The 27,231-nt window shown below is 41.1% G+C and overlaps 1 long non-coding RNA gene across 1 annotated transcript in view; it reads right to left on the reverse strand.

Annotated features, from left to right (window-relative positions):
• Window positions 1–27,231, reverse strand: part of LOC144310907 (uncharacterized) — a 119,462-nt gene that overhangs the window by 29,063 nt on the left and 63,168 nt on the right. Inside the window, exons 7-9 of the long non-coding RNA XR_013376570.1 lie at window positions 17,749–17,845; window positions 9,765–9,985; window positions 3,225–3,311 (exon numbers count right to left, since the gene is read on the reverse strand). This is a non-coding gene — a long non-coding RNA (uncharacterized LOC144310907). The remainder of the gene's footprint in view (window positions 1–3,224; window positions 3,312–9,764; window positions 9,986–17,748; window positions 17,846–27,231) is intronic.

Raw genomic sequence — 27,231 nt, forward strand, 5'->3', positions numbered from 1 at the left:
AATAAACACTTTTAAAAAAAAGTATGGGGGCATCTCGGTGGCACAGCAGTTGAGCATCTGCCTTCAGCTCAGGGCGTGACCCCGGGGTTCCGGGATGGAGCCCCAGTCGGTTCCCCGCAGTGAGACTGCTCCTCCCTCTGCCAGTGTCTCTGCCTCTCTCTGTGTTTCATGGCCTGGGGGCGGGGGGTGGGGGGACTGTCCGCAGGAGGCAGGTGCCACCTGAGAAAGCGTGAATTAAATACACAATGTAAAGTTAGGTTCTAAGAACAAGCCACAGAGGAACAGAGCGATGGAGCTGAGTGATGGGAAGGATGACATACACTCCCAAATACGTGCAAAAACACGATTAAAAAGCAAGAGAAGGTTTTTAAAGAGAAGTTACCCCATGGAGTTCCCTCCCTCCCTCTCCCGGTTCTCCCCTCTCCTCCTCTCCTCCTCCCCTTTTCTTTCCCCCTCCCTCCTTCTCTGTCTCTCTCCTCACTCTCACCCTCCCCTTCTCGCCTTCCGTCTCTCCCAGCCCCCTCCTCTTCTTCCTCCCTCCCTCTCCCCTCTCTTCCTCCCTCTCCCTATCCCACCCCTGCTCCCCTTCTTCTCTCTCCCTCTCTCTCCTTCCATCTCTCCCTCTGTCTCCCCCTCCCTCTCTCTGAATGTGTGCCCTTGGAAACCCCCATCACCATTCATCCCCCATTTACACCTCCTTGGCTACCAGCCCACTAGAATATATCGAGCTCGCTATAAGGGGCTCCTGTGCTTTCGCTCCGCAGTACTGTCCACGGTTTGGCATGGAGCAGCAATCACTTTGAGGCCTTAGGACATGCCTGAATCAAATCTGTCAGTTACTGAAATAAATTGTTTAGCCTGTCTCACCCTTAAGTTATGGCTGTGCAGAAACCTGTAAAGATGTCTTTTGTATCTCAAAATATCGTTCACTTGCAACAAGTTTCATTGTGTGAATTGTGATCCTCTTTGTATAAAACTGAAGAGGAAAGTTTGAAATTAAGTGAAATGATTTAGGGATCCCTGGGTGGCGCAGCGGTTTGGCGCCTGCCTTTGGCCCAGGGCGCGATCCTGGAGACCCGGGATCGAATCCCACGTCGGGCTCCCGGTGCATGGAGCCTGCTTCTCCCTCTGCCTGTGTCTCTGCCTCTCTCTCTCTCCTCTGTGACTATCATGAATAAATAAATAAAATCTTTAAAAAAAAAAAATAAGTGAAATGATTTAGGTAAAAACAGAAATCTGTAAAATCTGCTGTAACCACATTGGGTACATATGTATGCATGTTTGTGAATATGTATGTTAATGTTTGCTCCTTCATAACTTATGTACAGTATAGCCTTCAGGGGTAAATATTGTGTAATTAAAATATAATAGAGATTGGGCTAAGTTATCCAGATTTGTATTTAAAAAGGTAGTTTTTGAAGGGAAGGATATTTCGACTCCAATTAAACAAAAGAATTCACCAATTAAACAAGAGAAAGAGCAGAAATAAAAATTGATATAATACGATAAATAAAACCTCCTGCTCTCGATTTCAGGTCATGATCCCCAGAGCCATGGGATAGAGCCCTGTGTGGGACTCTATGCTGGGTGGGAGACTGCTTAGGATTGTCTCTGCCTCTCCCTCTGCCCCTCCTCCTTCACCACTGGGGTGCACACAATCTCTCTCTCTCTCTCTCTCTCTCTAAAAAAAGATTCTTAAAATAAAATGAGGGGCACCTGGGTGGGTGGCTCAGGGGTTAAACACCTGCCTTCGGCTCAGGGCGTCCTGGGATGGAGTCCTGTATCAGGCTCCCCAAAGGGAGCCTGCTTCTCCCTCTGCCTGTGTCTCTGCATCTCTCTGTGTGTCTCTCATGAATAAATAAATAAAATCTTTAAGAATTATTAAAAAAAATTAAAATGAGCAAATGCTATTAAGCAATATATACAAAATAATTTCTAAATCAAGCAAGTTTGAATTGAGGACAAAGAAAACACTGAACAAGACTAAGGAGGCCACTTTATATTTACAAAGAGTAAAGCTCTTCCACAGTAAGCTCTTCCAGTAATTAATAACTATGCATCAAATAAGAGAGCATTAAAATCATAAAGCTGAACCTATTAGGAATACAAGGAACAAATACATCTGGTAAAATATTTTAATTTACCTCCCTTAGTTCAGGACATATTAAATGGACAAAAGTAATTACTAAGGATAGTATAACAGTAACAACGAAAAGCTAAGATAGACCTAATTGCCAAATATCCAATTCCATAATGTAGAAACAGAAAATAGATATTTGGAAATGCTCACAAAAACTGATCCTAAAATAGCCCACATTGAAATCCTCATCAAATTCCAAAATGTATTGAAATCGTACTTAGTCCTCAGACCTCTCTGTGCAATGAAAGAAAACTTAACACAAAATGTTCACAGAATCTGAAAGAAGGACTTTGATGCACATAGTTTATTTGGGAAACAAGACAAATAGGAGGAAGTAGGGAAAGGGAGAGAAAAACTGCGTGGGAAATGAAGGAAACAGCAGATGTGAGTTTTCCTGGGGACCCTCTAAGGAATCATGAAGTGTGTACCTCAGAACTTTCCCATCTAGGGAAGAGGAAGCTGGGGGATTTATCCACTGACTTCTGTCCTTTGTCAGGTGCAGGGAGCTCCAGAGGCTATTTTATCTGGCATTGCCAACTGACCTACAAGACCTGAGCCACTAGAGAAATACCTTTAGGCAGAAGGGGAAAGTTGTAGCTGGCAGCCGAGAGGGGAGGCTGCTCACGTGCACACCTGTCCTCCAGCTAAATTACTACGTGCTGGGTACACCCTAAGCACCACCCCCCTCATACCTCTGCATAACTTCCTCCTACTCTTGAGTGCTGGTGGAACCAGAGACCACGCCAACCAACAGAATATGGCAAAGGGGATGGGAAGCCACTCCCATGTTGAGGTTTGCTTAGGTTACGTTTTATAGAAAAGGTGAAGGGGTTTTGCAGACATAATTAAAGTCCCAGACTGCTTGGATTTAGTCACGAGGGAAATTACCTTAGGTGGGTCGGACTTAGTAAGGTGAAAAATTCTTTTTTTTTTTTTTAGTTTTTTTATTTATTTGAGAGCGCCCACCCAGCAAGCAAGAACATGAGTAGGGAGAGAAGGAGAAGCAGACTCCATGCTGAGCAGGGAGCCGGATGCAGGGCTCAGTCCCAGGACCCCAAGATCATGACTGAAGGCAGATGCTTACCTGACTGGGCCACCCAGGTGCTCCTTAGTGAAAAATTCTTAAGAGTGACTGCACCATGCTGAAGTCAGAGAGATCCCTCCAGCTGACCTTGAAGAAACAAAAGTCATGTAAAGTGTGAGGTGAGCCCTCCACCAGCTGACTTAGTGACTGTGGCTTTGTGAGATCCAAACAGTGATCTAGGTCTGAACTCCTGAGCCACAAAGGCTGAAAGATAACAGTACCTGTTGTTTTACATTTGTGATGATTTATCACGCAACACAGAAAACTAATATGGGATGTGAGGCATCAACAGTGTCTTTTTCACTGGAGAATAAGTCATAACACCTGATTCTCTGGTCTGAGCATCATCAAAGCTGGAAGCACAGATCATAGATGTTAACAGCAATGAAAACACTATGAAAACCCATGGGTCACACCTTCAGCAGTGCTCAGAGCAAAATTCACAACTTCATCGTCTTATGTTGATGAAAAATAAGAAACAAGGGATGCCTAGGTGGCTCAATCTGTTAAGCATCTGCCTACGGCTCAGGTCATGATCCCAGGGTCCTTGATTTGGGCTGGGATCATGACCTTAGGGTCATGAGATCAAGCCCCACATCATGCTCTGCACTGGGTGTGGAGTCTGCTTAACCTCTTTCACTCCCTCTGCCCCTCTCTTCCTCCCCTTCCTCTCTAAAAAGAAAAGAAAGAGAAAGAAAGAAAGAAAGAAAGAAAGAAAGAAAGAAAGAAAGAAAGAAAGAAAGAAAGAAAAAAGAGAGAGAGAGAGAGAGAGAGAAAGGAAGGAAGGAAGGAAGGAAGGAAGGAAGGAAGGAAGGAAGGAAGGAAGAAGAGAAACTAAATATATTAGGATTCAACTCAAGAAGTTAGGGAAAAAATAACAAAATTAATTTAAGAAAAGCAGAGAGAGGGAATTAGCAAGAAGGGGAGGGATATTGTAGAAAAATAAAATAAGGGGGGCACTTGGGTGGCTCAGTCCAGATAAGTGGTTGCTTTTGGCTCAGGTCATGATCTCAGGGTCCTGGGATCAAGTTCCAGCTCAGGCTCCCTACACAGCTGGAGTCTGCTTCTCCCTTTCCCTCTGCCCCTCAGCCCTGCTCTTGCTTTCACTTTTTCTCTCAAATAAATAAATAAAATCTTATAAAAAATAAGGAAAAAGTGATAAAACTAAGAGGCAAATTTAGGAGGTAATTCCTTAAAAAGTAAAGGAAAATACAACTGGAAGTGATCCTAAGCAGGGGGAAAAAGAAAACCACATAAATGTACAAAAGATGAGAAATTCACTGAGTTTATTTTCATAAACACAAATGCAGAGAAAATAAAAAGAAGAAGAAACTATTGTCCTTTGCTTGACACAATGCAAATATATTTGAAAAGGTGAATTAAATGAAGTTCGGATAGGAAAATACAAATTACCAAATGTGACTCTAGAAAAGCGTTAGAAGGACACTTGGGTCTAAAGCTCATGTTGGAGCAGAAATGAGTTGATGGCAAGGGCAGCAGGAGGTGAATCTGGAAAGCAGGAAAGGACTCAGAACCACCTAGTAAGCCAGGTAAGCAAATTTAGATTTGACCTTGGTGAATTCAGATTTGACCTTGACCTTCAAGACCTAAAACCATGTGATGTGGAACTGAGCCACTTCCCAAGGAGGGAAGTGATGGGATCTGATTCTGCCCTTTCAAAGGATCACTCTGGTGAAGAAAAGAAAACAAAACAAAACACAAAAATCAAAATGGAACAATTACAGTGGGAAACAGACACAGTTAATAAATAGCCCCCTTCCTATCACAATAAAGTACTCAAGATAATTTCACAATATAATTGTGTTAATCCTTTAAAGTTGAGTTCCGTTTGCCATTTTAATTGTTCAAGACAAAGAAAACTAAGGCTTCCAATTATTTTTATGAGACTGGACGATTGAGAAATAAATACCACAAAGATAGATAAATTTCATTTGTGAACACTGATCTCAAAATCTTACATAAAATGTTAGGACACAATAGGATATTAAAAATTGATGCCCAAAATAAGGAGGGTACATGATGAGATGAGCACTGGGTGTTATAGTATATGTTGGCAAATTGAATTTAAATTAAATAAATAAAGAAAATAAAAAATTGATGCCCAAGGTCAAGTAATATCAGGAATAATAATCAGAAATAATCAAAGAATAATTTGATATTGGGAAATTATTAATATATTTCATTTTATTAATAGCTCATCATGAAAAATTATGTGATCCTCTTCAAAGATTCTTAGAATGGGATAGAAATAGGCAGATATGGATATGGTATGGACATAGATACAGATATAGAAAAGTACACCATGAAACCTGGAAAGAAGGAAGTAGGGGCACCTGAGTGGCTCAGTGGTTGAGCATCTGCCTTTGGCTCAGGTCATGACCGCAGGGTCCTGGGATGGAGTCCCACATTGGGCTCCCCACAGGGAGCCTGCTTCTCCTTCTGCCTGTGTCTCTGCCTCTCTCTCTCACAAATAAATAAAATTCAGAAAATAAAAGAAGGAAGTAACTTTATCATTATTTGCAAATGATATGAGATTGCATGCCTAAAAAGCACAAAAGAATAAACTTCAAAACTATTTTTTAATTGAAGTATAATTAACAGTGTAGTGTTAGTTTGAGGTGTACACTATAGTGATTCAACAATTCTATCCACTGTTCCATTCACATCAAGATAAATGTACTATTAATCCCCTTTATTCACCCCTCCCCCTACCACCTCCCTTCTGGCAACCACCAATTTGTTCTAATTAAGAGTCTGGGTTTTTTGTTCTTTTGTTTGTCTCTGTTTTTGTTTGCTCATTTGTTTTGTTTCTTAAATTCCCCATATGAGTGAAATCATATGGTATTTGTTTTTCTCTGACTGACTTATTTCACATAGCATAACACTCCCTAGCTCCATCCACGTCATTCCAAATGGCAAGATTTCATTCTTTTTTATGGCTGAATAACGTCCATTATATATGTATACCACCTGTTCTTTATCCATTCATCTATGGATGGACACTTGGGCTGTTTCCTTATCTTGGCTATTGTAAATAACACTGCAATAATAGGGATGCATATATCTTTTCAAATTTGTGGTTTTGTTTTCTTTGGGTAAAAACTCAGTAGTGGAATGACTAGATCATATGGTCATTCTATTTTTAATTTTCTGAGGAACCTCCATACCATTTCCACAGGGGCTGTACCAGTTTGCATTCCCACCAAAAGTGCACTGTTTTGTTTTGTTTTGTTTTTCACATCTTTGCCAACGCTTGTTATTTCCTGTGTGTGTGTGAGGGGGTTAAAGATTTTATTCATTTATTCATGAGAGACACAGAGAGAGGCAGAGTCATAAGCAGACTCCCTGCGGGGAGCCCGATGCAGGACTTGATCCCTGAACCCCAGGATCATGACCTGAGCCAAAGGCAGATGCTCAACCACTGAGCCACCCAGGTGCCCCTCTTGTGTTTTTTACTTTAGCCATGCTGACAGGTGTAAGATGGTCATTGTGGTTTTAATTTGCATTAAAAATAGTTTTACTATTGCATTAAAATAGTTTTTGTAAAACTATTACCAACAATAAAAAAATAAAACAGTTAGATAAAAATTAATATAAATAATGGGTTTTTGTATATTAGCCACAAAAAAGTAGAAAACATAATTGAAAACGTATTTCACTTATAGTAGTAATGAAAAGAATAAAGTAGCTAGAGAATGGTGTGATTTAAAATATGCAAGATCTAGAAATGCCTTGCTGGCTCAGTCAGGGAGTGTGTGACTCTTGATCTTGGGATTGAGTTGGGACTCATGTTGGGTGTTCATTTTATTCAAAAATAAAAAAATAAAAATCTTGAAATATTTAAGATCTATATAAAGAAAAATTTTAAGTGAAACTGATGAAGTTTTTTAAAAATTGATTAATGGAAAGTTATTGAATAGGATTGCTCAATGTTACAAAGATTTCAAATGTCCCTAAATTAATCTATAATAAATGCAACAAATGTTAAAAGCAGCGTTTTAATAACACTAGAAAATATGTTCCAAAATTCATATAGAAAAATAAACATGCAATGGCAGCTGGAACACTTAAGCAAAAAAGAATGGGAACCAGGAAGGCCACACTGAAAAAAAAAAAAAAAAACCATGGTAATTGCAATTATGGGGGGGCTCATACTTGAATACACAGGCAGATCAAAGGAAAAGATTGGGGAGTCGGTAAATCAACCCAAAACATACGTGAGTTTCATAAGTGACAAATATAACACAACAAATCAGGGCAGAAGAAAATGAACTCTTCACCAAATGGTCATCATAACCAATCGCAGAAAGAAAAGACATATCCCTACTTCACTAACACCAAAATCAATTTTAGATGATCACAGATTTAAACATTAAAAAACTAGAACGGACATGAGAAAAAACTTTAAATAATCCCAGAATGAGAAAGACTTTCCTAATTATGATCACCCCCCCTCCCAAAAGCCTGAAAGCGCTTAAAGAAAAGATGGAAAAATTTGACTAGCATCAAAATGAAAAGTTCTAAAAACAAAAAACTTAGGAATGCTGAGTGGAAAAATACCATAAACAAACTCAAAAGACATACGACATACTGGGGAAAAAACTTGTTCATGCTTATCACAAAGGGATCATTCCGTTTCTGTATAAACGGTACACACAAACTACAGAAAAAACATGTGTAACTTTACTTAGAATAATAAAAATGCAAAATTAGAAAACCAAGATACATTTACTTCCCTTGTATCAGAGAGGCAAAAATAAACTTTGGCCGCGCTCTATGTTGGCGGGCATGGATGTTGGCATGGGGTCCAGCACAGGTGTGAGGAAACAGGTACACTCCAGCCTCGGCGGGTGGTGGTAAAATAAATCATGACCTCCATGGAGGGCAATATGGCCATAATCAACAAAATCACGACAAAATTACATTACCCCTGGGTCCAACTTGCATAGTAGGTACGAAATGATGCGATTGACTTATTCCATAGAATGAGTATTTGTTGAAAGCCTACGATGTATCAGTCCTATTCTAATTGTTGAAGATAAAGCAGGAAACAAAACAAAATCCTTCCTGTATTCAAGGAAGGACATAATCCTTTTCTCTTTTTTTTAAGGAAGGAAATAATTCTTGGTGAAGGCATACCATAAATAAATAAAAGAGACCAATACAATAAATTCTGGTTCATGCACACAATGGAATACTCTAAAGCTATTTTAGAAAGTGAGGCAGCTCTGTATGTATTGATATGAAAGATATAGCAAGTGAAACAGGAAAGGTTAGAAGCATATGCACAGCATATTGCTATTTGTGTAAAAACAAGAACAAAAACCCTCCATACACACATACACAGAGAGACACACAAGAAGCTGGAAATTGTAGCTGTCTCTGGGTGCCAAGGAAATCAGGACTGGGAAAGAGACATATTTTGCTAGATATCCTTTTGTTCCTTTGAAATTATGTGCCATGGACATGTATTAAATATAAAATAATGCATGAAAATTGCTACCAAAAATATAAATAAATAGGAATGACTGAGCATACGTGCCCAAACAAGTGTTAATTCTGAGTATACTGTTATGCTAAATAATAGGACATTTTAAAACCATAAGGAAAAGAGAATGCAAACATACAAGTATAAAAAGTGTTCCATGTTTGTTTGTTTTTTTTAAGATTTTATTGACTTATTCATGAGAGACACACAGAGAGAGGCACGGAGACATAGGCAGAGGGAGAAGCAGGCTCCCTGTGGGGAGCCTGATATGGGACTTGATCCCAGGACCCCAGGATCATGCCCTGAGCCAAAGGCAGATGCTAACCACTGAGCTGCCCAGGTGTCCCTCCATGTTTCTTCTTAAATTCATGCTTGCAAAATTCCAGTTCAACTTCTAGTCACATGTTTTTGGTTGATTCTCTGCTCTTCTTTGAGTCAATGTATTTTCAGCGTCTGTGTGATGAAATGCTACCATAGCCTGCACATGGTCACTTCATTGTCACCATGGCTCTGTCCACCAGCAGAACTCTCAATGCACTGGGCTCTTCATTTTCCCCTTGTGTCTCCAGATGACCAGAGTAGATGGAGGGGCTCCCTGGGTGCCTCAACTACTGCCCAAACCCTGTGGTTTATCTTTAGCCCCTTCCCTAGCTCTCTAATAATGTTTGAGCAATGTCATTAGGACTCTGCCAATCCCAGCTCTTTCTACTGAGTCCTTTATAGCCATCAGATAGATCACTGTTATGGAATGAGTGTTTGTGTCTCCCCGCAAATTCATAAGGTGAGTTACCCAAGAAGGTAAATAACCCTAATAAGGTGAAGAACCCAATGTGACGGTATTTGGAGATGGGGCTTTGGGGAGGTAGTTAGGGTTAGATGCAGTCATGAGGGTGAGGCCTGCACAATGGGAGTAGTGCCCTTATAAGAAAGACTGCCGAGAGCCTTCTCTCTTTCCCACAAAGAGGTCACATGATTACGCCGCAAGCCGGCAGGTGCCTACAGGCCAATGAAATTCTCAGAATGAAACCTACCTTGATCTTGTACTTCTCAGGCTCCAGAAGTGTGAGAAATGGGCTTCTGCTGTTTAATCCGCCCGCGCTGTGGTGTTACGTCGTGGCACTCTGAGCTGACAAATACAGTTTTCCCTAATTCAGCCGCATGACTGTTTCAAGGGGCCAGGCCATTCGAAACACCATCCACTCTGGAGAAGGAGGTGGTGATGTAAATGAATTTAACGCCGCTGAACTGTACCCTTAAAAATGACGAAAATGGTAAATGTTGCTATTTATTTTTGTACCACACGCACACAAAAAAGGCATCGAACTCATTTTCTCATTTTAAACTCAATTACCCCACCCCATCCCTTCCTTTCTTGCTCAAAAGACAGACGTGTCTACAGCCTCTCTGTGGAATAAGATACTATAGGAAAGATGCTCATCGCATAGTTATTTAACATTTGAAAATAGAACTTTAGGGGAAAAATGTAGGCATGGGGGTTGCAGGGTAAATGAACCGTCACACTGTAAGTTAATAACCCCCAGGAATCCTGAAAGCTATTTTAAAACATTGTATTAAGAGCCCTGGAAGAATTTGTGATGAAGATCAAATATACTAGACCCTTGGAAAACACAATTCCCAGTTTGTCAGCTCTCAAAGGCAAAGATGCTAGAGCAGCCACACTCTTCAGAAACGTAGGAGAGAGAGAGACAAAGGGAATGTCTGGAAATGGAGTAGAAATTAGAAAAGCAAGCAGGACATCAAATAAAAAGTCTCAGAAAGGGGCACCTGGGTGGCTCAGTGTTGAGCGTCTGCCTTTGGCTCAGGGCGTGACCCCGGGATCGAGTCCCTCATCGGTTCCCCGCAGGGAGCCTGCTTCTCCCTCTGCCTGTGTCTCTGCCTCTCTCTGTCTCTCTCATGAATAAATAAATAAAATCTTTAAAAGTGAGAGAGAGAGTCTCAGAAAGAAAACTCATCTCCTAGAATCTTAAGGCACCCCTGTGATACTAGTCACTGGGGTCCGCTTGAAATAAACTAGCCTTTGGCTAGGTGCTTGATCTTACAGGTGACTCACTGTAAAGTGTTCATAAGTTTAATATGTATGTTTCCCCATATTTTACGGCATTTAGGTGCCTGGATACCAGCAGATCCTAGCTCCCGGTGAAAATTTCCATTCTGCAATGTGTCCTCCTCTGTCTCACTACTTCAGGGAGGTAGACTGGAGAGGTATAGGGTCAGAGAGAAGTGGAGGATCACATGTGGTCTGCAGTCTCCAGAGGGCTGTGTGGCTAATGTGCAATTTGTATTGGGGAAATTCGGAATGCAAGTCACTGATTGGCGCTGTTATATCTGGCAGATATGTGACTTCTCTGCACCTCAGCATCCCCAGCTTTGAATTGTGGATAATATTAAATAATGCCCCACCCTGGTTGTGTGTGTATGAGGATCCCATACATGGGATGCACTTAGTGAGAGGATATCTTGAGATATTCACCTCTGTACCTTCCTTTCTCCCACACTCCTGCTCCCTGCAGTGGTCAGCCACCAAGGGAAGGAGCACTGTTACAAAAATGAGAACCAGGGATGCCTGGGTGGCTCAGTGGTTGAGCATCTGCCTTCAGCTCAGGTCGTGATCCTGGTATCCTGGGATCGAGTCCACATCGGGCTCCCTACAGGGAGCCTGCTTCTCCCTCTGCCTGTGTCTCTGCCTCTGTGTGTGTGTGTCTCATGAATAAATTTTTTAAAAATCTAAAAAAAAAAAAGGAGAGAGAGAAAAAAACAGAAATGGTCAATGCTTGTAATTTTGACTTCCAGACATGTTGCTTTGGGAAGCCTGGCTTGGAGTGGGAGAGGTCAGTGGGAAGGAAGAGGGATATGTCCACGAGGGAACAGCCTCGTACTATGCCCTTTGCGATTGTAAAATACAGACATAAAATCATGGGATACAAATTATCTCACTTAGCACCAATGAAAATTAAAAGGTCTCTAAGTCTGTGACACCAGAAGACCAAAAAAGTTGAGCTATTAGCACAAGGCTTTGAAAATATCATGTACCAAGCCATTTTTATCTTGTTACACACATTACACATATAACAGTATTTGCAAGGCATTTACCTTGAACTTATGGGGAATTTAAACATTAAGCCAGTTCCTTTGAATATTCTTTTCTTGCCATATTTATACTTTATTCCGTGGCTTGTCATCATAAAATTCAGTAGTTCACTTACCAACAGCTTTCCTGCCAAATTCTACTGTAATCGCAGTGCTCACTTGTTACATTTGTGCTATTTATCCCTGAGTTCATACTATTCACTTACCTGTTTGAGATAGAAAGTTACATTGAATCATTAAATGAGTTAGAATTAATTCATCCAGTGTAAAAAAATAAATAAATAACTTGTCAGGTCCTCTTGGGGGGAGGGGGAATCTCATTTCTTCCAAGTTCAATTATAGTAGAAATAAATTTTAAAAGATTTTTATTTATTTATTTGAGAGAGAGAGAGAGCACAAGCAGCGGGGAACAGCAGAGGGAGAGGGAGAAGCAAGTTCCCCACTGAGCAGGAAGCCTGGATACAGGACTCGATCCCAGGACCCCAGGATCATGACCTGATCTGAAGGCAGGTGCTTAACCTACTGAGCCACCCAGGTGCCCCTAAAAGAAATATTTTTAGACACAACCCAGAATCTTGGTGTTTTCTTCAACAAATACACTGTATAAATAGTATTACCTATTTTAAAGTCAGTGACTTATCTGTAATACCCTTAGTAAAGCTTTTATAAGTTATTAAATTTATATAGGGTAGTGACCATCAGAATGAGACTTTACTGTTCAAAGAGCACATAAAAGTTCCATTATGAGCTAAGTTTTGACCTAAGAGTTAAGGAAGATGTGGGGCAAAAGAACTGGTTGAGAAAGAAAATAATTGGCAAAGTAATGTATGGAGGCAAATGTATGGAGGAGCCTGGGAAAGGAAACCAACCTAGGGGCACCTGGGTGGCTCAGTGGTTGAGCGTCTGCCTCTGGCTCAGGGCGTGATCCTGGGGTCCTGGGATAGAGTCCCGCATTGGGCTCCCCACAGGGAGCCTGCTTCTCCCTTTGCCTGTGTCTCTGCCTCTCTCTGTGTCTCTCATGAATAAATAAATAAAATCTTTAAAAAAAAAAAAAAAGAACTAAAGAAATGCAGACCTTGGCAGTTAAAAGTTCTCCCATTTCATAGGAAACTAGAGGGAATCAAGGGAACCACCAACCAGGCAAAAGAAACAGGCAAAGCTTCATGACCAACCAGGGAAACAAGCTTATTTTCAACCTTTTGTTTCCAACCGCATGTGGCAACTGAGTGCTCACAATAGCACGATGATTTGGGGCCCACTTTTCTCCCCTGTCCACTGAGGATGGAGACAAAGACTAGTTCTTCATTGTATGCCCCATGAGACAAATACAAGAAAGGAAAACAAACCCCAAAAAAGGCCAAACAAATTATTGCATTCATTCGATTAAATGTGAGGGAGCATCTACCACAATGAGATGGTACAAGAATTTACCATCTACACTGCAGTGTCTTAAGTATGTTAACAGATGCAAACACCCCAGACATGGAAGGACACAGAATGAGTGGGAGTCTTAGTGGGATGAGCATCCTAGGAAAGATGATCTTTGAGGAATTCTTGAAGAATTTGCAGGGGTTACACAGGTGGCTGGGGGGGGGTGTCCATGCACCTGTGAATAAAATGCACTACACAATTTGGGAGGGAGATGACACCCAAAATATATACTGGCCCAGAAGTTAGTTGACATGCCCTGGGTTTAAATCAATGAAAATTAAGCTATGAGAGTGGAGGAGCTGGTCGCTGAAAGATCTTGTACTTATTTGGCACTTCTGCAAGCCAAGCCTTGATTTCTCGAAGCAAAAAGATGTGCCCTAGGGTTTGGGGAAATTAGGTGTGCATGATGAATGCCCAAGTGAAGCCCTCTCTCGATGGACTCAGAAGCACAGAAGGGGTATCAGGACAGGGGGACCTTTGGAGCTGTCTGTTGCATCCATGCCCAGAGCAAATGCAATGATTCCAGAAGCGTGTTCAGAACCTCTCCTATATAAAGCAGTGGGTTCGATGACTTCCTGCCAGGAAAGCCCATGGCGCTCTTTAATGCACAAAAATGTTTCTGTGCACTGGTTGCAAATCATGAGCATTTCTCCCCAACTCACCCACCACCATGCCCAGCCCCGGGCAGCCTGCAACTGGGCACAGCCACGCTGATGGTAACGACCACACTGTCCCATAGAAGCCCCAAGTCAGACAGCGGGTAGGTAAATCTATTCGCTTTAAAATCTAAGGGTTCTTTTCTTGTTTTTAATCCTCTGCTAACTGCCCCGCAGGAACAGATGTTGTTATTCTGAGCCTGGCATATTATTGGAATGACTTAACAGCATCTTCTGTTGCCAGCTCATTGTGTTTAGGGTTCGAAGGCTTTGCACTGTTTCCTTTTCTTCTTTTGATTAAAACGATGTGCCAAAAACCATATAGAAATCAGAGACCGTGAGCCTTCCAAGACACGGCCTTTGCAGGAGCAGAGAAGTTTCTCTGAATAGCAGCACCCGCTCTCTCCCTCTGCTTTTTTTTTTTTCTTTTCTTCTTTCCTTTCTTTTCTTTTCTTTTCCTTTTTGTTCTTTTTTTCCCTTCCCCTTCCTCCCCCTTCCTTAGAGCTGAGTCTTGACGCGTTCTCCTCTGGTGCAACTTGATGACATGCTGTGTGTAACTGGCAGTGACAGGGGGTCGCAGAAGTGGGGAAGGGACAGGCTGCCACCTGGCCACAGCCTGGAAGTTGCAGATCCCAGGTGCACTTCTCAGCTCTAAGCAAGTGAGCTTCTGTTTGTGTAGGAAGCACCCAGGATGACTCCTCACTTTATCTCACTCTGTGTGATCTCTGCTGTTTTCCTGAAACATTCAGCTCACTCAGGCCATCTTTGGCATTCCCAGTTTCAACACAGATGCAGGTGGTGTATTTCTCCACCAAAAGAAACAACAACAACAACAACAACAAGCATGCTGGCACAATGATAATTGGCCACTGACAGCTCATCTGGGAGGGTGACAGCAGGGAACCATGGGGACCATGCTGAATGGGAGTGAGCTTCCTGTCTGAAGTGGGCAACCGCCACCCTGCTTTAGCCAAGTTGTGTTTGGTGGCACTGGCATGTGGACACAGCTTGAGCAAACCTTCCCATTGTTTTTGGAGAGAAGCCAAAAATTCTTATTTCTAGGGGAAATACACTGGATTTTAAATATTGGGTGTTTTGGTTTTGTCTTTCTGTGTTGTTTCATTTTTATCTTGTTTTCTTGATGATATTTTGGTTATACGCTAAGTCCACTACTGCTGAACAGTTTTTCCTACACATATATTACATATTCTTGCCCTATATTATAGGCCCCTTCACATATATATATTTTTTGTATCATCTATTGTTCCTAAAAGTGGTGTTAGGTACATAATACATGTTCAACTAATGCTTGGATGGTGGAGGGAAGGATGGATGAATGGGTGAGGAGAGATGGATAGACTGGCAAAATAAAGGAACAAAGGAATGAGCAATTTGCTAATGGTATCACTCAGCCGATGAAAATGGATGGACACAGGAATGGGGAACCCTAAATTCTGGCTTATTTTAGATTCCATTTAATTCAATCAAGTTAAGTGATATTCTTAGAGATTCATCAGAATCCATATCTGGACTACCCCCTATTCCTTTCCCCTACCCAATCAGGAAACTACTTTGATTCATTACTTTGTAAGATGATACGTACAGAAATGTTTACCATAGCAATGTTTAAGGGACAAAACTAGAAACAAAGTGAATGCAGCTCAAAAGAAAAATGGTCACGTACACCATCACTACATCTACGTGCTGGTGTATTCACACAACCAATGCAAATCATAAATTAGAGTGATCCCCTTGACTTGGAGGGGCTTCCATAAGGTATAACTAGCGGGAAAAAAAAATCAAGATGCAAAAAAGTGTGCATAATAGTATACCAATTTTTTTTTTTTTAGTATACCAATTTTTAAAAGTCTAACCCCCAATATATGTGTGTGTGTGGTTTGGTATATATGTAATCAGTTTTGAATTATATGGGTACAGAAAAAATATGACATACATATATTGATATTTTCATTTAGATTACCTTATTGTGGAAGGCTAATGAAGGCAAGCATGTGAGGTAAACATGAAAAAAAAAAATAGGGAGCTTCTTTTCCAGCCCATGAGGAAGAAAGGGAACCAGAAAAATGAGCTTTATTCCCAAGTATATAGAAATTTAGGTTGCTCCTGTTGTACAACTGAACAGAATGGTGCACACTTTGGCCTGGCGACACTTTGTATGTTCATGTAACCAACTACATTATTCTGTTTTACATTAAAGACACCATACAGAAGTCACATGGACAATGGGCCATGCCAGTAGGACTGTATCTTATGCGCATGTCACTTTTTTCAAACATAAATGCTCTACTGTGTCCCAAGGGTGCAGAAAATGCTAGTTGCTTGAAAAAGAAGATACTTTGTTTAATGCTTATTCCTTTACCCTGTAGAATTATGAGCTCCAGTCATATCGTCATGGTGGCGCTTGTTGGAACAACCCTGTGGCTGGGTTCCCTCTGTGTCTTACACTGTGCCATCCTCTTTCCCACCTGCAGAAACCTTTACTCTGGTCCATCCTTTGTTTCCCTGGTAACCACTCAAAATCCTCTTGTCACCCAAACATCCCTGACTTTATCAACTTGTGAGAAGTGAGATCTTCTCATTTTGTTTACCCACCTGAATCACAGTGCCCCCTCTATTTGGCTGGCAGGGAACTCAATCTTTGCTCTGAGTTAACCTAAATATTGTCTGATCAGCTTAAATCAGAGGTTCCCACAACTTCCTGCTTGGATTTGACTGATTGCTGATTCAGAACTTAAGAAACTCCTTTTCTCCCTGCATCACCGGTTTGTGATAAAAAGGATCACAGAGAGCAGGTATAGGGAAAGGGCGTGGAGTTCCACAGCCTCTTTGGGTGCACCACTGTCCCCAAACCTCCATGTGTTCACCAGCCTGGAGGTTTTCTATACCCTATCCTTTTTTTTTTTTTTTTTTTAGATTTTATTTATTTATTCATGAGAGAGAGAGAAAGAGGCAGAGAGGCAGAGACACAGACAGAGGGAGAAGCAGGCTCACGCAGGGAGCCTGACGTGGGACTCTATCCAGGGTCTCCAGGACCAGGCCCTGGGTTGAAGGCGGTGCTAAACCGCTGAGACACCTGGGCTGCCCCTCTTTTGGGTTTTTTAACAAAGCTTCATGACATAGGTACGATTGATTAAATCATTGACCAGAGGTTCAGGAGGAGGGGAATGAAAGTTCCAACCTTTTAATCACTTGGTTGGCTTCCCTGGCAAACAGCCCTCATCGTTGGGTGACCTGGGGGCTGTCCAAAAGTGGCCTCATTAACGTAACAAAAGACCCCTTTATCACTCATCACCTAAGCAATTCCCAGGGTTTTAGGAGTTGTGTGGCAGGGGCAGGGACGAAGACCAAATATATATTTGCTATTCTAAATCCCAGTAACATATCTCCATTTTCTGTTTTTAACATAAAATAGAATGATACAGTATATTACATCACACACACACACACACACACACGCGCGCACACACACACACCATGTATGGCCTGGTTGAAGTATGCACAATATTAATCAGAGGTGTAAAAAAATGCATAAATAAAATAATCTAACTTTATGCTTTGGAATTTATTTCATTTTGCCATCAGGATGGCTGAGGATGGGGGTTTGTGGCATTGGGTATGGATTTTCCCAGAATTGACAGTTAGTATACTTTTGCTGCTAAGTCTTTACTTAGATCCCTATTGCTTTGTGGTTAGTTCCTTTTCAGATGCTCAGGTGGGTTCTCTCCCCTAAATTTTGGTTGCTTCTGGGCCCAGTTCAGTCTGCCAAGTATCTTTCTATCCCTAAAACTCAGTGGATTACCTGTCTGTATTCCCAGAGGGAATCCTCAAGCTCTATGTAAATGAGTCAAGGTGGCTCCACTAGCAGCAGCTCCACTGGGGTCAGAGGGATGGGGACCCTGGAAGACAAATAAAAGGAGATAACTTCCCTCCCCAGTAGCATGTACATCCCAGATCCTTCCCAGTTAAAATACCTGGTTACCCACCTCCACTCAAATTAGAATCTTCAATTGTACAAAAAAAGTCCCATTGGGATAAATATTCAAATTTTAGAAGGCCCATATTTGGGGATGATTATTATGTAATCCATACATATACAGTCCTAGTGAAGTGAGGGGGGCAGAACGAGGGAGGATGGGGCTCCAGATATGAAAATTCTCTGTATTATCAGTAGAAAGAGTAAGCTTTCCAGGGGCTTATACCCCTTCATGAGACCGTAGATGCCGTCCCATGAAATTGCACTCTCAAACACTTGGCCTATTGAGTAATACACACACTCATACATTTTACCCCAAATATTATGACCCTGTTTTTCACCAAAGGCCCTGAAATCATCTTAAACTATGCTGGAACATAAAAACATAACAAGATTACAACTGAGCAATATGGGAGTCCCAAGAGTTATTAATATGTCTAAAGAAGAACACCATATAATGAAAATAAAGTAAGAAGAACATAAATAAGGAATGTTTCTAGAGAATCAGGCACAGCTGAGCAGGGATAGTCATACAAAACATCACACACACCAGCCTGTAACCTCCCTGGGTCTAACCTACTTTCTCTGGAAACTACTTTTTGAAGCATCTTTGGAATTGCACCTTATGGCCTAGAATTCTCAGTTTAAACGGTGCATTAATGAATAATCAGAAAAGCCCCTGAGAAGCTGCCTGTGTGATCATTCACTGATAAAACTGGAAAAAGCCAAAACGTCCCTAAATGCGAAGATTCAAAATTCCTAAATGCCATATTCCTCAACTAGCCAGAGAAGACAGAGACAAGCTAGGAGGCAGATGTAATTCTTTGTTATGCAACTTTGGCCAAAGTATCCATTTTATAAACTGCTAACCTTCAGAGATAAGAGAGTTATGAGCAATAAAGAAGGCTGGGGAATCCCCGAGGAAATTATTTGCTAGATATCTCTCAGAAAATTGTAAAAGCAGCCAATGCACAGAATGTGAGGGAGCTATGTAGACGTGAGCAAAGCTCATGATGTTTCTTGAGAATGGAATGCCTCTCTGAATGTGACCTTGAGAATTCTTGGCCAAGACAGGGTTGCCCTGGGAAGTCCCTGGGCTGGGGACACACCTGCACTTGAGGCCTTGACAAATTTGTCATGCCAGCCTTCCCAACCCCTAGAAACCCAGCACTGCCTTCGTGAAAGCAAGTACATTTCCCCCATGCCTTTCTCCACCACCAAAGCTCATGCTGGCAACCCATCTAGATAGGGGGATGGATTTCACCATCTCTCTTACTGCTCTACTCTGCAATTGGGCTGGAAGGCAACCAAAGACATTTGGCCCACAGACTATAGTTGATGGACTTCTGAATGAGAGACAGAATAAATGTCCAGGTACTTAGCTTGGACTTGAAGATGACGGCCCACTCTCATACCCTTTCATAGTCTTCCAGACCATCATTCCTTTCAACAAACAGGAATCAAGTCCCCGTTATACTGCAGGCACTGTGCTAAACAGTGAGGACATGCAGGGGACAAGCCAAAGTCCCTGCACTAAGGGGTGAAAGTCCCTGTAGTCAAGTGCTTACTGTTATAAAAAATTAAAGACACTTTGTATGATAATAGTAGAAACATTTGTCTAAACCCATGAAATGTACAACCCCAAGAGTGAACCCTAATGTAAAATGTGGACTCTGGATGATGATATATCAATATAGGTTTATCAGTTGTAAGAAAGGTATCCGTCTGATGGGCATGCTGGTAACAGGGAGGTGATGCACGTGGAGGGGGGCTTTGGGGGTATATGAGAAATCTCTATACCTCCTGCTTAGTTTTACTGTGAACCTAAAAGTTTTTTTAAAATTACTTAAAATGTTTTTAAATTAAGATTATCAAAAAATTTTTAAATTAAGATTATCAACTATTCATTTCACTGATAATAAGTACTATAAAGAAGACACATGCTGAGCTATTTCTTTTAACTTAAATTCAATTAGCCAACATATAGTATACATCATTAGTTTCAGATGTAGTTTCCAGTAATTTGTCAGTTGCATATAATGCCCGGTGCTCATCACATCACATGCCCTCCTTCATGCCTGTCACCCAGTTATCCCATCCCCCCAGCCACCTCCACTCCAGCAACCCTCTGTTTGTTCCCCAGAGTTAAGAGTTTCTTATGGTTTGTCTTCCTCTCGGATTTTTCTCCATTCAGTTTCCCCTCCTTTCCTTATGGTCCTATGCTCTCTTATATTCTACATATGAGTGAAGCCATATGATAATTGTCTTTCTCCGATTGACTTATTTCACTCAGCATAATACCCTCCAGTTCTATCCACATCGATGTAAACAGTTGGTATTCATCCTTTCAGATAGCTGAGTAATATTATATACGTGTGTGTGTGTGTATACACACACACACACACACACACACACCACATCTTTATCCATTCATCTGTTGAAAGACATCGTGACTCCTTCCAGTTTGGCTGTTGTGGACATTGCTGCTATGAACACTGAGGTGCAGGTGCCCCTTTGTTTCACTACATCTTTATCTTTGCTTTAAATACTGGGTTATTTCTTATTATATCAGTCTACCTACCCAGAGTGCAATCTCCACTCCTCTGTTTTTTCCATTTTTACCTGTTCTTCAAGTCTCTACCAAAAGTCCCATTTCCAACCCAATTAGCATTTCCAAGCTAATTCAGGCTGAGGACAACCATAAACAAGCACATATTCTCCATCCTCATGGGCTCACTGTCCAGTCCCCAAGAATTCTCCTCCCTTGAGCTGCAAGAGTTCTGACTGTAATAGTAGTCATTGGGTCTACAGTATTAACTGATGCACGCTCTTTGCAAATAAATTTTGAGAGGTGGTTCGTTGCACATCACACTTTCTATCAGTGCCTGATAGAAGGGAGTAGAAAAGTAAGAGGGACAGCAAGCAGGAGCTTTGAATGTTCAAATGTAACAAATAGTTGACCAAAATTGGTGTCATAAATACAGATGGAGGGTAAATAAATTTTAAAAGTGGGTACAAGGAGATCCTGTTATTTAGACCAGGAGCTGGTGAACTTTTTCTGTAAAGGTTCAGGCCAACAGTTGAGACTGTGTGGACCACACAGGGTCTCTGTCCCATCTCCTTCCACTTCTTCCTCCTTTTTTGTTTTGTTTTTTTTGTTTTTTTGGGTTTTTTTTGACAACCCTTTAAAAATGTAAAAACCATTCTTAGACTACAAAAAAGCAGGTTGTGGAGTTAGCTGTTTGCCAGCCCCTGATCTATGCAGATGAGTAATATAATGAAAAGCTGTTGGTTATTCCCACCTATTTAACCCGAGAGGGCTCCAGGGAGGAGGTGGTGGTGTTTCGAGCTCTTGAGTGAGAGCCGAGACTTGGCCTGACGGTGAGGTAGCAGGAGAGCAGAATGACCTAATGGAAAGGAGCCGGGCTGAGAATCACAGTGCTGGCTCTACTGCTATCTGTGTGGCATTGGCCAAGTCACCCCTGTGCCTCCAGTAACTTCTGTGAGTTATCGCCATGAAAAATGAGTAGAAAAGCAACTCATTGCAAGAATAAGATGAGATCATATCAGAGCCCTTTGGAAACTGACAAGCATCCCAGCAAGAGACCTTGATAAAATTAGTAAAAGCCAAAAATGTAAGCTACACTTGAAAATCTCAAATTCGAAATGTCACATTATTTAGCTTAGCGAGAGAGGAGGCAAAATGTGCGAGTCGGGTAGGGTTCTTTATTGTACAGCTTTGGACATGACAGCTATTTTATAAGCTGTGAGCCTTCAGAAGATAATAGAGTTGTGAGCAATCAAGACAGCTGGGGATCCTTGAAGAGGAAACACGGGGACCATCGGTATGACACCAGAAGTGTACAGAGAAGCTCTAACCCCACAGAAACTCCCCCTTGGCAGACTGCATAGAGGATGCCCTGCATCCTCGACTTGTTCTCTTCTCTCCCAGCACAGAGACAGGGCTGCTAAGAAGACTGATGGAGTGGACTCAGAAAGACAGCTGGTGGAGTACCCACTCAAATTTGCCGCATGACACAAAGTGTCATGGATCCAAATGATGGTGAGGATGCCCTTCTGACCTTCTACTGGCGGTCTTACTCAGTGTGATGGGTTGAATGGTGTCCCCCACCCCCAAAAAAGAATATGTCGCAATCCCAGGCCCTAGTACCTCAGAATGTGCCCTTACTTGGAAGCAGAGGGCCTACAGAGATTATCAAGTTCACATGAAGTCATTAGGATGGGCCCAAATCCAATACGACTGGTGTCCTTATAAAAGGAGAAATTTGGACACAGATGGACATGCGCAGAAGGAAAATGAAGTGAAGAGACACAGGGAAATGTCATGTGAAGATTAAGTTATGAAGTGATCCAGCTCTGAGCCAAAGATCGCCAGCAAAACAACCAAAAGCTGGGAGAGAGGCCTGGAACACAGCCTCCTCTGCAGCCCTCAAATGGAGTCAGTCCTGCCAATACCTTGACTTCAGATGTCTAGCCTCCAGAACCTTGAGACGATAACTATCTGTTGTTCATGCCACCGAGTTTGTGGTACTTTGGATGGCAATCCAAGGAAATGAATATACTCGGGTACTCAAGACTCGTGACAATGGCAGCTCTCTCTTCATTGCATGAGGAACCCCCTTTTGAGGCAACCAGAGTACCCCTCTCCCAATGCCATTCACATACAGCGAGAGGAATTCTGAGGCAATACCAACCGGAACCAATCAGGCTGCTCACAATTTCCAGGTCCTTCACAGTGAATACCAGCAAGTTCCAATGGCTGGGAGTCCCTGAGGCTCCAGGTCTGCCTCCCACACTGATGCATGTTATGGTGAAAGCAAAAGTCTCAACTTAAATCCTAGCACACATGAGAATGCATATTGATGTGCAAAAGCAAAAGCAGATGTACAACTGAGTGAACTCTCAGCCCTCTGGGACTCCAGGCAAATTCTAAGATTCTAGAGGCAGAATTTGGCTAAAGACATACTCTGATCAGGAGATGGAAGCCTCCATCAAGGGATGGACTCAAATCTGAACCAAATCCGGGTCTGGAGGAACCACTGCAGAAGGGACTCCAGGAGCACAAAACCTGATCTGGAAAACAAACCCACCAAAGAAACTGAGGAAATTACTAAAGCATCACCTCCTGAAGAGATGGTCACACAGACAGTTTTGTTATCAAGTCAGTTGAAATTTTCAAGGAACAGATAATCCTCATGCAATATAAACTATGCCTAAATAGTAAAAATAAAAATTTAAATGGTCACTGCAAGTAAGGATCAGCTTGATACTAAAATCTCACAAAGATAGTACCAACAAAAAAGAGCTATAAACCAAACCCATTATGAAACAAACTTCAAGATGCTAAATAAAGTAGCAACCAATTGAATGAAACTGTATATTAAAAAAATCCTCCATCAGAATCAACTTGGGTTATTAAGGAATGCCGAAATCTTTTTTTTTTAAGTAGGCTCCACACCCAGCATGGAGCCCAACTCGAGGCTTGAACTCACAACTCTGAGATCAAGACCTGAACTGAGATCAAGACCCAGATGCTTAACCAACTGAGCCACCCAGGAGCTCCAGAATGTTGAAGTATTTTAATATCAGGAAAGCAATTAACAAAGTACATCAAATATAGATGTGCAATCATTTCAGCAGGCAGCAAATAGGCACTTATTAGAATGCAGCACATCTTCAGAATAAAAACTCAAAGAAAAGTAGAGACAGGAAATGCTCTTCTCAACATGGCAAAGATAATTTGTCTCACTAAGTCAGACCCTAAGAGTCAAACACTGGACACTTTCCTATCAGAATCAGAAGAAAGGCAAGAATGTTTGCTCTCACCATTATGATTTCACATTTTAATGGAAACCTGGCCAATTAAATGAGGTATATGATGGAAATTCATTATAATCATTACAAGGGAACAAAACTATTATTAGAAATATGGTCATAGAGACACCTGGGTGGCTCTCTGGCTCTCTGTGTCTCTCATGAATAAATAAATAAAATCTGTAAAAAAAGAAATATGATCATATGCATAGGAAATATAATGAATACTTAGCTATTAAAATGTAAGAGTCTTGGGTGCCTGGGTAGCTCAATCGGTTAAGCATCTGCTTTAGGCTCAGGTCATGATCTCAGGGTCTTGGGATCAAGCCCTGTGTCCAGCTCCCTGCTCAGTGGAAGCCTACTTTTCCCTCTCCCTCTCCTACTCCCCCTGCTTGTGATCTCTCTCTCTCTGTCAAATAAATGAATAAAACCTTAAAAATAAATAAATATAAGAGCTTAATAAAGTGCTAAGGTAATATATATAGACACAAAAATCTGTAGATTTCCCACAATCCAGCCATGTGTATTGCATAACATAATGAAAAGACTTATATTCACAGTGACAAAAAATGCAAAATGTTTTGCATAACAAAAAGTATAGAGATTCTATATGAAGAAAACTATTAGCTATTACTGAAACCTATGTAATCAGTGGCTTAACAGTACTCTCCACCTCCCCTAAGTGTCACAAGACAAGGGGCCATGTCTCTTTGGGATCTTAATTAGATCCTCAAATGGATAAAATGGGACACGTACATATTTGTCACTAAATTATGCTGAATTCACGAACAATGCCAAAATCTCAAAGGCCCCAACAAAGGTTTTTTGCCCATTCACATGATTATTTTTTTGTTTTGTTTTTAAGATTTTATTTTTATTCATGACAGACACAGAGAGAGACAGAGAGGCAGAGACATAGGCAGAGGGAGAAGCAGGCTCCCTGCAGGGAGCCCGGTGCAGGACTTAATCCCAGGACACCGGGATCATGCCCTGAATCAAAGGCAGATGCTCAACCACTGAGCCACCCAGGTGCCCCCACATGACACATTCTTGACAGTTTGGTTGTGGTGATCCATGTTGACTCCCTCCAGGAACTTGGGATGAGGAGTAGCCCCTTATCTGGATGTGATTTTGTTACAACAGAAAATAAAGCAATGAGGTCTAAATAACGGCATTGATGTTGAGTTTAATAAGTTCTTTATAGATCTTGGAAACTAGCCCTTTATCTGATATGTCATTTGCAAATATCTTCTCCCATTCTGTAGGTTGTCTTTGAGTTTTGTTGACTGTATCCTTTGCTGTGCAAAAGCTTCTTACCTTGATGAAGTCCCAATAGTTCATTTTTGCTTTTGTTTCTTTTGCCTTCGTGGATGTATCTTGCAAGAAGTTACTATGGCCGAGTTCAAAGACACAAATGCAATGAAACGCCGGGACACCTGCACCCCGATGTTTATAGCAGCAATGGCCACAATAGCCAAACTGTGGAAGGAGCCTCGGTGTCCAACGAAAGATGAATAGATAAAGAAGATGTGGTTTATGTATACAATGGAATATTACTCAGCTATTAGAAATGACAAATACCCACCATTTGCTTCAACGTGGATGGAACTGGAGGGTATTATGCTGAGTGAAGTAAGCCAGTCGGAGAAGGACAAACATTATATGTTCTCATTCATTTGGGGAATATAAATAATAGTGAAAGGGAATAGAAGGGAAGGGAGAAGAAATGTGTGGGAAATATCAGAAAGGGAGACAGAACGTAAAGACTGCTAACTCTGGGAAACGAACTAGGGGTGGTAGAAGGGGAGGAGGGCGGGGGGTGGGAGTGAATGGGTGACGGGCACTGGGGGTTATTCTGTATGTTAGTAAATTGAACACCAATAAAAAATAAATTAAAAAAATAAATAAATAAATAAATAAATAAATAAATAAATAAATAAATAAATAACGGCATTGAAAGCATGGTGCTCAGATATGGCACATGGTGCTTCTGATCACATTCCATTAGCCAAAGCAAGTCAAGTAACACAAAGTGATCTCTTTGAGGTGGGAAGGACTATCTCCTCACAGGGAGAGGCACACATAATTTAAAACAATTCTCAATAAATACCTACTCAGTGTTCAATGGGGACCTATGGAAGGCGTCTTCAGTGAATATATACTGACTAATTAAATAAAGGAAGAAGCAAAACTCCAGCGTAACATACCTGCCCTTTGCAGCATCTAACAGAACACAACTAAAGAAGTATTGAAAGACACTTCACTGAGCCCAATGATGAAAATAGAGAAAAATGCTGTTGGAAATGCAAGGAGAAAGACAAAACCACCGTTATAAAGGGAGTCACCAATACAATATCTCCAGACTTGGTGACCTCAGATAGACCAAACACACATAGTCACAAATGTGGAAAAACGAAGTATAAAAAGATGTTTTCTACACCGGAAACTAATATGCCACTATATGTTAACTAATTGGAATTTATTTTATTTTATTTTATTTTATTTTATGTTAAGATTTTATTTATCTATTTGAGAGGGAGAGAGTACAAGCAAAGGGGAGGGGCAGAGAAGAGTGAGAAGCAGGCTCACCACTGAGCAGGGAGCCCAATGCAGGGCTCGATCCCAGGATCCTGGGACCATGACCCGAGCCAGATACCTAACTGAGTCACCCAGGTGCCCCAAGAGTTTAAATGAAAACTTTAAACAAGATGTTTTTATATGATTGATTTAATAGGTATACATGGAGCTTCAAATAGATTCAGTAAATACATATTCTTTTCAAAAGCCTTATGACATTAACAAAAATTAATTATATAGTAGGCCATACAGAAAATCCTGATAGTTTTCAAAAAGTAGAAACAATGCAGACGGCATTCTCACACTCTGTAATCAGGAGATAATAAACCCAGAAATTTGTAACAGAAGAATTTTTTTAAAACACTAGACATATTAGACTCTCTTAAATAACTCTTGAGACAAAGAAAGAAACCAAAACTACAGGTATAGATGATTTTTAAAATTGTAACAGTAAGAACAGAATCGTAAAATATAGGGGCTGTGACCAAAGAAATACTAAGAAAAACTAGTAACATTGCGATTTCATAATTAAACAGAAAAGAATGTGAACTATCCAATTCAGGAAGTTGAAAGAGCCCAAGAAAATAAATCTAAAACATGTGAGAGGAAGAGAGAGACAAATATAAAAAGACTTTTAAAAATATATTTAGAAAACTAAAAAGCCTGTAAACGGATCAGTAGAGAACCTTGTAACTTTTTTAAAAATCAGCATAGAACCAGTTCTGGACAAGGCTAATTGCCCAAAAAGAAAATCATCCAAGCCCACTTGTTCAAGAGGCATATATCATTTCTATATCAGAAAAAAACAAATTTTTTAAAAAATCAAGAGCAACAACACAATTATGAAGCATCAAGAACATAAAAATCAGCAGTACCTGGGTGACTTAGTGCTTGAGT

This window comes from Canis aureus, chromosome 3 (assembly GCF_053574225.1).
Source record: "Canis aureus isolate CA01 chromosome 3, VMU_Caureus_v.1.0, whole genome shotgun sequence".
NCBI classification, from domain to species: Eukaryota; Metazoa; Chordata; class Mammalia; order Carnivora; family Canidae; genus Canis; species Canis aureus.